The sequence below is a fragment of the Arachis stenosperma genome, chromosome 1 (genome assembly GCF_014773155.1).
Source record: "Arachis stenosperma cultivar V10309 chromosome 1, arast.V10309.gnm1.PFL2, whole genome shotgun sequence".
Classification (NCBI taxonomy): domain Eukaryota; kingdom Viridiplantae; phylum Streptophyta; class Magnoliopsida; order Fabales; family Fabaceae; genus Arachis; species Arachis stenosperma.
The window spans coordinates 54,867,910-54,880,829 of NC_080377.1; the positions used below are offsets into that span (position 1 = coordinate 54,867,910).

General features: G+C 40.4%; 1 non-coding gene across 1 annotated transcript; it reads right to left on the reverse strand.

Moving 5' to 3' along the window:
* Positions 1-725: 725 nt before the first annotated feature.
* On the reverse strand, positions 726-829 carry LOC130949924 (small nucleolar RNA R71). The gene has a single exon (XR_009073488.1). It is a non-coding gene; the product is annotated as a small nucleolar RNA R71 (small nucleolar RNA).
* Positions 830-12,920: the final 12,091 nt, after the last annotated feature.

Genomic DNA, 12,920 nt, shown 5'->3' on the forward strand with positions numbered 1-12,920 from the left:
GTGCGAATCACAAATTCGTGCACCAAGTACCACTCCTTCTCAATGCACAATTCGAACTATATCTAATTAAGTTCGAATTCTTCTACCTCTTCTTTCTATTTTTTCTGTTCCTCTGACACCTCAAGGAATCTCTATACTGTGACATAGAGGATTCCACACTTTCTTGTTCTCTTCTCTTTCATATGAGCAGGAGCAAAGATAAAAGCATTCTTGTTGAAGCTGACCCTGAACCTGAAAGGACCTTAAAGCGAAAGCTAAGAGAAGCTAAGGCACAACTCTCTGTAGAGGACCTGACAGAAATCTTCAAAGAAGAAGAAACCATGGCAGCCGAAAACAACAACAACAACAACAATGCAAGGAAGGTGCTGGGTGACTTTACTGCACCTACTCCCGACTTCTATGGGAGAAGCATCTCTATCCCTGCCATTGGAGCAAACAACTTTGAGCTTAAGTCTCAATTAGTTTCTCTAATGCAACAGAATTGCAAGTTCCATGGACTTCCATTGGAAGATCCTCATCAGTTCTTAGCTGAATTCTTGCAAATATGTGACACTGTCAAGACTAATGGGGTTGACCCTGAGGTCTACAGACTTATGCTATTCCCTTTTGCTGTAAGAGACAGAGCTAGGACATGGTTGGACTCCCAACCTAAAGAAAGCCTGGACTCATGGGAAAAGCTAGTCAATGCCTTCTTGGCAAAGTTCTTTCCACCTCAAAAATTGAGTAAGCTTAGAGTGGAAGTCCAAACCTTCAGACAGAAGGATGGAGAATCCCTCTATGAAGCTTGGGAAAGATACAAACAATTGATTAGAAAATGTCCATCTGACATGCTTTCTGAATGGAGCATCATATGTATCTTCTATGATGGTCTGTATGAACTGTCCAAGATATCATTGGATAGCTCTGCTGGAGGATCTCTTTATCTAAAGAAGACGCCTGCAGAAGCTCAAGAACTCATTGAAATGGTTGCAAATAACCAATTTATGTACACTTCTGAAAGGAATCCTGTGAACAATGGGACTAATCAGAAGAAAGGAGTTCTTGAGATTGATACTCTGAATGCCATTCTGGCTCAGAACAAGATATTGACTCAACAAGTCAATTTGATTTCTCAAAGTCTGTCCGGAATGCAAAATGCACCAAGCAGTACCAAGGATGCTTCATCTGAAGAAGAAGCTTATGATCCTGAGAACCCTTCAATGGAAGAGGTGAATTACCTAGGAGAATCCTATGGAAACACCTATAATTCTTCATGGAGAAATCATCCAAATTTCTCATGGAAGAATCAAGAGAGACCTCAACAAGGTTTCAATAACAATAATGGTGGAAGAAACAGGTTTAGCAATGGCAAGCCTTTTCCATCATCTTCTCAGCAACAGACAGAGAGTTCTAAGCAGAACACCTCTGACTTAGCAACCATGGTCTCTGATCTAATCAAAACCACTCAAAGTTTCATGACTGAAACAAGGTCCTCCATTAGAAACTTGGAGGCACAAGTGGGACAGCTGAGCAAGAAAGTTACTGAACTCCCTCCTAGTACTCTTCCAAGCAATACAGAAGAAAATCCAAAAGGAGAGTGCAAGGCCATCAACATGGCCGAATATGGAGAGGAGAAAAAGGCAGTAAATGCCACTGAGGAAGACCTCAATGGGCGTGCACTGACCTCCAATAAGTTCCCTAATGAGGAACCATGGGAATCTGAGGCTCAAAATGAGACCATAGAGATTCCATTGGACTTACTTCTGCCTTTCATGAGCTCTGATGAGTATTCTTCCTCTGAAGAGGATGAGTATGTCACTGAAGAGCAAGTTGCTAAATACCTTGGAGCAATCATGAAGCTAAATGACAAGTTATTTGGAAATGAGACTTGGAAGGATGAACCTCCTTTGCTCACCAAAGAACTAGATGACTTGTCTAGGCAGAAACTACCTCAAAGGAGACAAGATCCTGGGAAGTTTTCCATACCTTGCACCATAGGCACCATGACCTTCAAGAAGGCTCTGTGTGACTTAGGGTCAAGTGTAAACCTCATGCCTCTCTCTGTAATGGAGAAGCTAGGGATCTTTGAGGTACAAGCTGCAAGAATCTCACTAGAGATGGCAGACAACTCAAGAAAACAAGCTTATGGACTTGTAGAGGATGTTTTGGTGAAGATTGAAGACCATTACATCTCTGCTGATTTTATAGTCCTAGAGACTGGGAAGTGCATGGATGAAACCATCATCCTTGGCAGACCCTTCCTAGCCACAGCAAAGGCTGTGTTTGATGTTGATAGAGGTGAACTGATCATTCAAGTGAATGAAGAATCCTTTGTGTTTAAGGCTCAAGGATATCCCTCTGTCACCATGGAGAGGAAGCATGAAGAGCTTCTCTCAAATCAGAGTCAAACAGAGCCCCCACAGTCAAACTCTAAGTTTGGTGTTGGGAGGCCACAACCAAACTCTAAGTTTGGTGTTGAACCCCCACATTCAAACTCAAAGTTTGGTGTTGAACCCCCACATTCAAACTCTAAGTTTTCTTGATTTAATCTTGTGCCAAACTTTAAGTTTGGTGTTTTCTTGTTAATCTTTCATAATTTTCGAAAATTTTATTAAAGTTTTCTAAAAATTTTAAGTTTGGTGTTCTTTCTTGTGTTCTTGGTGTTCTTGTGAATCTTCAAAGTGTTCTTGAGTTTTTCTTGTGTCTTGATCTTAAAATTTTTAAGTTTGGTGTTCCTTGGTGTTTTCCCTCCAAAAATTTTCGAAAATAAGGAACATTAGATCTAAAAATTTTAAATCTTGTGTCTTTTGTGTGTTTTTCTCTTTCATCATAAAATTCAAAATTCAAAAAAAAATTTATTTTCTAACCAATTTTAAAACTACTTTTTCGAAATTTTTAATATAAAATCCAAATTTCAAGTTCAAATTTTTCGGAAAATTTTCACAAAGTATTTTCAAAATATTTTTTTATATATATTCCATTTTATTTATTCCACTACTATAAAATAAATAATATCAACATACATATCATCACTCTTGTATCCCATTACAACAATAAGTATGAATGGACAAGACAACAGGACTCTGGGGTCATATGCTAACCCCACTACTGCTTCATATGGGAGTAGTATATGTATACCCTCCATTGGAGTTAGTAGCTTTGAGCTGAATCCTCAGCTCATTATCATGGTGCAGCAAAACTGCTAGTATTCTGGTTTTCCACATGAAGAACCTACAGAGTTTCTGGCACAATTTTTACAAATTGCTGACACAGTACATGATAAGGAAGTGGACCAGGATGTCTACAGATTATTACTGTTTCCATTTGCTGTAAAAGATCAAGCTAAGAGGTGGTTAAATAACCAGCCTAAGAACAGCATAAAAACATGGAAGCAGCTGTCAGAAAAATTCCTGAATCACTATTTCCCTCCAAAACGGATGACACAGCTAAGGCTAAGCATCCAAGGCTTCAAACAAGGAGATAATGAATCTCTTTATGATGCCTGGGAGAGATACAGAGAGATGCTAAGAAAATGCCCCTCTGAAATGTTTTCGGAATGGGTGCAATTAGACATCTTCTACTATGGGCTTACAGAAAAAGCTCAGATTTCTCTAGACCACTCAGCTGGTGGATCTATACATATGAGAAAAACAATTGAAGAAGCTCAAGAGCTTATTGATACAGTTGCCAGAAATCAGCATCTGTACCTAAGCAGTGAATCTTCTGTGAAAGAAGAAGCTAAAACAGTAACTGCTGAACTCAGTCCGGTGGATCAGGCTAATGAATTCAATCAGCAATTAGATTTTCTAACTCAGCAGCTAGCCGAATTCAAGGAAATATTACAGGAAACAAGAATGGCTAACAGGAACATGGAAGTACAATTAAAGCAGACAGAAAAGCAACTGTCAAAACAAATAACAGAAGAATGCCAAGCAGTTCAATTAAGAAGTGGGAAAACATTAAATCCCTCACTTCAAAGCAGCAGGAAACCAAGAAATGAACAAGAGGATACTCAAAATCCCTCTGAGGACAATCAGAGCCCAGAGAGGAACAAAGCTGGCGCTGAACGCCCAGACCATGCTCATTCCTGGCGTTCAACGCCAGAAACAAGCATGAATCCGGCGTTGAACGCCCAAAGGGGGCATGGTTCTGGCGTTCAAACGCCAGTAACCAACAAGGAGATGGCGTCTAATGCCACTCCAGCTTCCACTCCTAGCATTCAAATGCCAGTGGGTGATCAGTCACATACAAGTGCTGATAACAACCCTTCTAAAAAGGCTTCCCTACCCACTTCTGTAGGTAATAAACCTGCAGCAACTAAGGTTGAGGAATACAAAGCCAAAATGCCTTATCCTCAGAAACTCCGCCAAGCAGAGCAGGATAAGCAATTTGCTCGCTTTGCAGACTATCTCAGGACTCTTGAAATAAAGATTCCTTTTGCAGAAGCACTTGAGCAAATACCCTCTTATGCTAAGTTCATGAAAGAAATCTTAAGTCATAAGAAGGATTGGAGGGAAACTGAAAAAGTTTACCTCACTGAAGAATGCAGTGCAGTCATTCTGAAAAGCTTACCTGAGAAGCTTAAAGATCCTGGGAGCTTTATGATACCATGCACATTAGAGGGTACTTGTACCAAGCAAGCTTTATGTGATCTTGGGGCAAGTATCAACTTAATACCTGCATCTACTATCAGAAAGCTTGGTTTAACTGAAGAAATTAAACCAACCAGGATATGTCTGCAACTTGCTGATGGCTCCATTAAACACCCATCAGGCGTGATTGAAGACATGATTGTCAAGGTTGGGCCATTTGCCTTTCCTACTGACTTTGTGGTGCTGGAAATGGAGGAGCACAAGAGTGCAACTCTCATTCTAGGAAGACCTTTCCTAGCAACTGGCCGAACCCTCATTGACGTCCAAAAAGGGGAAGTAACCTTGAGAGTCAATAAGGAGGAGTTCAAGTTGAATGTTGTCAAAGCCATGCAACATCCAGACACCCCAAATGACTGCATGAGTGTTGATATTATTGACTCTCTGGTAAGAGAGGTCAATATGGCTGAGAGTCCCGAATCAGAGCTAGAGGACATCTTTAAAGACGTCCAGCCTGATCTGGAGGAGTCAGAGAAAATAGTGGAACCTCTGAAAATCCCCCAGGAAGAGGAGAAACCTCCTAAACCCGAGCTCAAACCATTACCACCTTCCCTAAAATATGCATTTTTGGGAGAAGGTGATACCTTTCCTGTAATCATAAGCTCTACCTTAGAGCCACAGGAAGAGAAAGCACTAATTCAAGTGCTAAGGACACACAAGACAGCTCTTGGGTGGTCCATCAGTGATCTTAAGGGCATTAGCCCAGCTAGATGCATGCACAAGATCTTACTGGAGGGTGACGCCAAACCAGTGGTTCAACCACAAAGGCGGCTGAACCCAGCCATGAAGGAAGTAGTGCAGAAAGAGGTCACTAAATTACTAGAGGCTGGGATTATTTATCCTATTTCTGACAGCCCCTGGGTGAGCCCTGTCCAAGTTGTCCCTAAGAAGGGAGGCATGACAGTGGTTCATAATGAAAAAAATGAACTGGTTCCTACAAGAACAGTTACAGGGTGGCGTATGTGTATTGATTATAGAAGACTCAATACAGCCACCAGAAAGGATCATTTTCCTTTACCATTCATAGACCAAATGCTAGAAAGACTAGCAGGTCATGAATACTACTGCTTCTTGGATGGATATTCAGGTTATAATCAAATTGCAGTAGATCCCCAGGATCAGGAGAAAACGGCGTTCACATGCCCATCTGGAGTATTTGCATACAGAAGGATGCCATTTGGCCTGTGCAATGCACCTGCAACCTTTCAGAGGTGCATGCTCTCCATTTTTTCTGATATGGTGGAAAAATTTCTGGAAGTCTTCATTGATGACTTTTCAGTATTTGGAGACTCATTCAGCTCCTGCCTTAACCATTTAGCACTTGTTCTGAAAAGATGCCAAGAGACTAACCTGGTTTTAAACTGGGAAAAATGTCACTTTATGGTGACTGAAGGAATTGTCCTTGGGCACAAAATTTCGAACAAGGGAATAGAGGTGGATCAAGCTAAGGTAGAAGTAATTGAAAATTACCACCACCTGCCAATGTTAAGGCAATCAGAAGCTTTCTGGGGCATGCAGGATTCTATAGGAGGTTTATAAAGGATTTTTCAAAAATCGCCAAACCTCTGAGCAACCTGCTAGCTGCTGACACGCCATTTATCTTTGATGAAGAGTGTCTGCAGGCATTTGAGACTCTGAAAGCTAAATTGGTTACAGCACCAATCATCTCTGCACCAGACTGGACTTTACCATTTGAGTTGATGTGTGATGCCAGTGACCATGCCATTGGTGCAGTGTTGGGACAAAGGCATGACAAACTTCTGCACGTCATTTATTATGCTAGCCGTGTTCTAAATGACGCACAGAAGAACTACACAACCACAGAAAAAGAGCTACTTGCAGTGGTTTACGCCATTGACAAATTCAGATCCTATTTAGTAGGATCAAAAGTGATTGTGTACACTGATCATGCTGCTCTTAAATATCTACTCACAAAGCAGGATTCAAAACCCAGACTCATCAGATGGGTGTTGCTTCTGCAAGAGTTTGATATAGAAATAAGAGACAGAAAAGGGACAGAGAATCAAGTGGCAGATCACCTGTCCCGAATAGGACCAGTGGAAGGGGCGTCCCTCCCTCTCACTGAGATCTCTGAAACCTTTCCGGATGAGCAGTTATTTGCCATCCAGGAAGTGCCATGGTTTGCAGACATTGCAAACTACAAGGCAGTGAGATTCATACCCAAAGAGTACAGTAGGGTGCAATCAAAGAAATTAATCACAGATGCAAAGTACTATCTTTGGGATGAACCATATCTCTTCAAGAGATGTACAGACGGAGTAATCCGTAGATGTGTGCCTAAAGAAGAAGCATAGAAGATCCTTTAGCACTGTCATGGATCACAGTACGGAGGACATTTTGGAAGTGAGCGAACAGCCACAAGAGTCCTCCAAAGTGGCTTCTACTGGCCCACTCTCTACAAAGATTCCCGAGCTTTTGTGCTCAATTGTGACAGTTGCCAAAGATCAGGCAACCTACCCCACAGTTATGCTATGCCTCAGCAAGGAATCTTGGAGATTGAGTTGTTTGATGTATGGGGCATTGACTTCATGGGACCTTTCCCACCATCATACTCAAACACTTATATTCTGGTGGCAGTGGATTATGTATCCAAATGGGTGGAGGCTATTGCAACACCCACAAATGACACTAAAACAGTGTTAAAATTCCTCCAGAAACACATCTTTAGCAGATTTGGTATCCCTAGAGTGTTAATTAGTGATGGGGGCACTCATTTCTGCAATAAACAACTTTATGCTGCTCTGGTTCGTTATGGAGTTAGTCACCGGGTAGCTACTCCATATCACCCACAGACTAATGGGCAAGCTGAAGTCTCAAATAGAGAACTCAAAAGAATCCTGGAACGGACTGTAATTAACCGTAGAAAGGATTTGGCAAGGAGCTTGGATGATGCTCTGTGGGCATACAGAACAGCATTCAAGACCCCTATAGGGACCTCTCCATACCAGCTTGTGTATGGAAAGGCATGTCATTTGCTAGTGGAACTGGAACATAAGGCCTACTGGGCAACCAGATTCCTAAACCTCGATGCCAAATTAGCTGGAGAAAAACGATTGCTCCAGTTAAATGAGCTAGAGGAGTTTAGACTCAATGCTTTCGAGAATGCAAAAATTTACAAAGAGAAAGCAAAAAGATGGCATGATAAGAAATTGTCATCCAGAGTCTTTGAGCCGTGACAGAAAGTTCTGCTATTTAATTCAAGGCTCAAATTATTCCCCGGAAAATTAAAATCCCGGTGGAGAGGTCCATATGTCATTACAAGTGTATCCCCATATGGATACATAGAGCTTCAGGATAATGACTCTAACAAAAAGTTCATTGTTAATGGACAAAGAGTTAAACATTATCTTGAAGGTGATTTCGAGCAAGAATGCTCAAGACTGAAACTTAATTGAAGATCAGTAATAGTCCAGCTAATGACATTAAAGAAGCGCTTGCTGGGAGGCAACCCAGCCAATCACAAAATTTAATTTTATTCGTATTAATTAGTTAATTGATTTTTACAGGTATATGTCAAGGTAAAATAGCAATTGGATGGATTCACAGAGTTATAAGGAAAATTGGAAGATCACTGGCGTGAAAAAGCCAGTAAGAAACATTTTGGGCGTTGAACGCCCAAAAGAAGCACCCACTGGGCGTTCAACGCCAGTAAGGGTAGCCTTCTGGGCATTAAACGCCAGAAAGGAGCATCTTCTGGGCGTTAAACGCCAGAAAGAAGCACCTTCTGGGCGTTTAACGCCAGTTTGGCAGCATCCTGGGCGTTTAGAAAAACGCCCAGTAACAAAGGACTTCCTGGCGTTCAACGCCAGAAAGATGCATCAACTGGGCGTTGAACGCCCAGGAGAAGCAACATTTGGGCGTTTAACGCCCAAACCATGCAACAGTTGGGCGTTTAACGCCAGGATGGTGGGGAGGAGGTAAAATTCGTTTTTCTTCACAATTTTTCTAATTTTTTATGTTTCAATTCATGATTTCTTGCATAAACATATTTTAAATTATCATCCCTCAATCCAAATTAGTGTTCTAAAAATCCTAATTTCTAAAATCCCTTTTTCAAAAATATCAAATGTATCTTAATTTATAAAAACAAATGGTTTTCCAATCCAATCCAACTCTTTTAAAATTTGTTTTCAAAACTCAACTTTCTTTTTAAAATCTTTTTCAAAATTTAAAATTTCAGATTTATCTTTTAAAAATTATTATTCATATCTTTCTCTTTTAAAATTATATCTTTTTCTTATCATATCTTTTAAAATCATATCTTCTATCTTATCTCTTTCTTATTTGTCGAAAATTTCCCACCCCCTCCCTATATCTTGTATTCGGCGTCTTCCTCATCCTCACCATTCCACAATTGCTCTCCTCCTATCCCTCTTCTTTCTTCTCTATTGCTTGAGGACAAGGAAAGCTCTAAGTTTGGTGTGGTTATCCGTGATCATTAAATTCATGGCCCCTAGAGGAAAGCAACCCACCCCAAAGGGCAAGAAAGAGAATGCTCCAAAGCCTCTTTGGAATCAAGGGAAGTTCTTAACTAAAGAACATTCAGACCATTACTACAAGATAATGAGTCACAGATCAGTGATCCCGGAAGTCAGATTTGATCTGAAAGAAGATGAATATCCGGAGATCCAAGAGCAAATTCGAAACAGGAATTGGGAAATTCTGGCCAATCCTGAAACGAAAGTGGGGAAGAACATGGTTCAAGAATTTTATGCTAATCTATGGCAGACAGAAAGGCAAAGAATCATTGGAGCTGCTCTCTTCGACCACAAGACCTTAGTCAGAGGAAAGATCATTCATACCAATTCTGACAAGATCAGGGAGATATTCAAGATTCCTCAACTGAAAGATGACCCAGACTCCTTTAATAGGAGAATGATGAGGGTCAATAAAGGGTTGGACAAGATCCTGGAGGATATATGCATCCCTGGAGTCAAGTGGACTACCAGCACGACTGGCATCCCAGTTCAACTCAAAAGGGAAGATCTGAAACCAGTAGCCAGAGGCTGGCTGGATTTCATTGGGCGTTCCATATTGCCCACCAGCAACCGTTCTGAAGTTACCATCAAAAGAGCTGTCATGATTCACTGCATCATGCTGGGAAAGGAAGTAGAAGTCCATCAGCTGATCTCATGTGAGCTATATAAAATAGCAAACAGGAATTCTAAGGACGCCAGATTGGCTTATCCAAGCTTAATTTCTATGCTTTGCAAAGATGCTGGAGTAAAGATGGGAATAACTGAATATATCCTAATTGAAAAGCCCATTACTGGAATATCAATGGTCAGACAACAACAACAAGATGATTCAACCAAGAGAAGAGCACCAGAAGCCCTTCCAGAACTGCCCCAATTCGAATACTGGGAACATCTTGAGGCTTCTATTTTCAGATTGCAAGAAGCTATGGATCAAATAAAGGAAGAACAGAATAATCAAAGTAGCATGATTTGCAAACTGCTCAAGGAACAGGAGGAGCAAGGGCATGATCTAAGGGAGCTGAAGCGCCAAAAATTAATCCTTGAACAACACCCCACAGATTAGAGGAACATCTACTCCTCAAAACAACAGGTTGCTGAGTTCCAATTTTTCTGCTTTAACTTAGTGATAATGTTTTTATTTTAGAAAGTTCACCTTAGGAGATATATAGTAGTAGTAATTAGTATGTCTATTTTGATTTTATATCCAATTCAGCTATAATTTATTTTTCTCATCATCATCAGGCATGAATAAAGTAGTAGATTTTTTTTAGAATAAAGAAGTAATCTATATTTTTCGAGTTCTTGATAATAAAATTTATAATTAATTATATGTGGTGGCAATACTTTTTGTTCTCTGAATGAATGCTTGAACAGTGCATAATATGTACTTTGAATTTGATGAATATTGGCTCCTGAAGGGATGAGGAACACGAAAAATATTATTGATGATCTGAAAGATCATGAAATTGATTCTTGAAGCAAGAAAAAGCAGTCAAAAAAAAAAAAGCCATGAGCACTAGCCAAGAGTAAAAAAAGGGATCCAAGGCTTTGAGCATCAATGGAGAGGAGGGCCCAAGGAAATAAAATCCAGGCCTAAGCGGCTAAACCAAGCTGTCCCTAACCATATGCTTGTGGCATGCAGGTCCAAGTTACAAACTTGAGACTAAGTGGTTAAAGTCGTGATCCAATTCAAACAGAGTGTGCTTAAGAGCTCTGGATACCTCTGACTGGGGACTTTAGCAAAGCTAAGTCACAATCTGAAAAGGTTCACCTAGTCATGTGTCTGTGGCATTTATGTATCTGGTGGTAATACTGGAAAACAAAGTGCTTAGGGCCACGGCCAAGACTCATAAAATAACTGTGTTCAAGAATCAACATACTACACTAGGAGAGTCAATAATACTATCTGAATTCTGAGTTCCTAAGGATGCCAATCATTCTGAAAATTTAAAGATACAGGGGATGCCAAAACTGTTCAGAAACAAAAGCTACAAGCCCCGCTCATCTAATAAGAATATGAGCTTCATTTAAAACTCTAAAATATTATTACTTCTTAATTTCTGTTAGAACCTATTTTATTCATCTAGTTGCTTGAGGACAAGCAACAGTTTAAGTTTGGTGTTGTGATGAGCGGATATTTTATACGCTTTTTGGGGGTAATTTCATGTAGATTTTAGCATGTTTTAGTTAGTTTTTAGGAGAATATTATTAGTTTGTAGGCAAAAATCATATTTCTGGACTTTACTATGGGTTTGTGTATTTTTCTGTGATTTCAGGTATTTTCTGGCTGAAATTGAGGGAGCTGAGCAAAAATCTGACTTAGGCTGAAAAAGGACTGCTGATGCTGTTGGATCCTGACCTCCCTGCACTCGAAATGGATTTTCTGGAGCTACAGGAGTCCAATTGGCGCGCTCTCAACGGCGTTGGAAAGTAGACATCTAGGGCTTTCCAACAATATATAATAGTCTATACTTTGTGCAAGGATAGACGACGTAACTTGGCGTTGAACGCCAAGTTCATGCTGCTGTCTGGAGTTAAACGCCAGAAAAATGTCATGATCCGGAGTTGAACGCCCAAAACACGTCATAACCTGGAGTTTAACGCCAAGAAAGGCCTCTACTCGTGGATAGCTTTAATCTCAGCCCCAGCACACACCAAGTGGGCCCCTGAAGTGGATTTCTGTACCAATTATCTTAGTTTACTCATATTCTGTAAACCTAGGTTACTAGTTTTCTATTTAAACAACTTTTAGAGACATTTCTTGTACCTCATGACATTTTCAGATCTGAATTACATACTTTTTGATGGCATGAGTCTCTAAACTCCATTGTTGGGGGTGAGGAGCTCTGCAGCGTCTCGATGATTTAATACAATTCCTTTGTTTTCCATTCAAACACGCTTGTTCTTATCTAAGATGTTTATTCGCGCTTAATTGTGAAGAAGGTGATGATCCGTGACACTCATCACCTTCCTCAATCCATGAACGTGTGCCTGACAACCACCTCCGTTCTACATCAGATTGAATGAATATCTCTTAGATTCCTTAATCAGAATCTTCGTGGTATAAGCCGGATTGATGGCGGCATTCATGAGAATCCGGAAAGTCTAAACCTTGTCTGTGGTATTCCGAGTAGGATTCCGGGATTGAATGACTGTGACGTGCTTCAAACTCCTGAGGGCTGGGCGTTAGTGACAGACGCAAAAGAATCAATGGATTCTATTCCAACCTGATTGAGAACCGACAGATGATTAGCCGTGCTGTGACAGAGCATAGGAACGTTTTCACTGAGAGGATGGGAAGTAGCCATTGACAACGGTGACACCCTACATAGAGCTTGCCATGGAAGGAGCCTTGCGTGTGTTGAAGGATTTCAAGGAAGAGTTGAAGTTCAAAGGACAAAGCATCTCCAAAACTCCAACATATTTCTCATTACTGCACAACAAGTAACACTGTTATTCTCTTTTATTTTTATAATCAAATCTAGTAATTTCACTTTTAATCCTATTGGCCTCCTGACTAAGATTAATAAAATAAACATTGATTGCTTCAAGCCAATAATCTCCGTGGGATCGACCCTTACTCACGTAAGGTATTACTTGGACGACCCAGTGCACTTGCTGGTTAGTTGTGCGAATCACAAATTCGTGCACCAAGTACCACTCCTTCTCAATGCACAATTCGAACTCTATCTAATTAAGTTCGAATTCTTCTACCTCTTCTTTCTATTTTTCTGTTCCTCTGACACCTCAAGGAATCTCTATACTGTGACATAGAGGATTCCACACTTTCTTG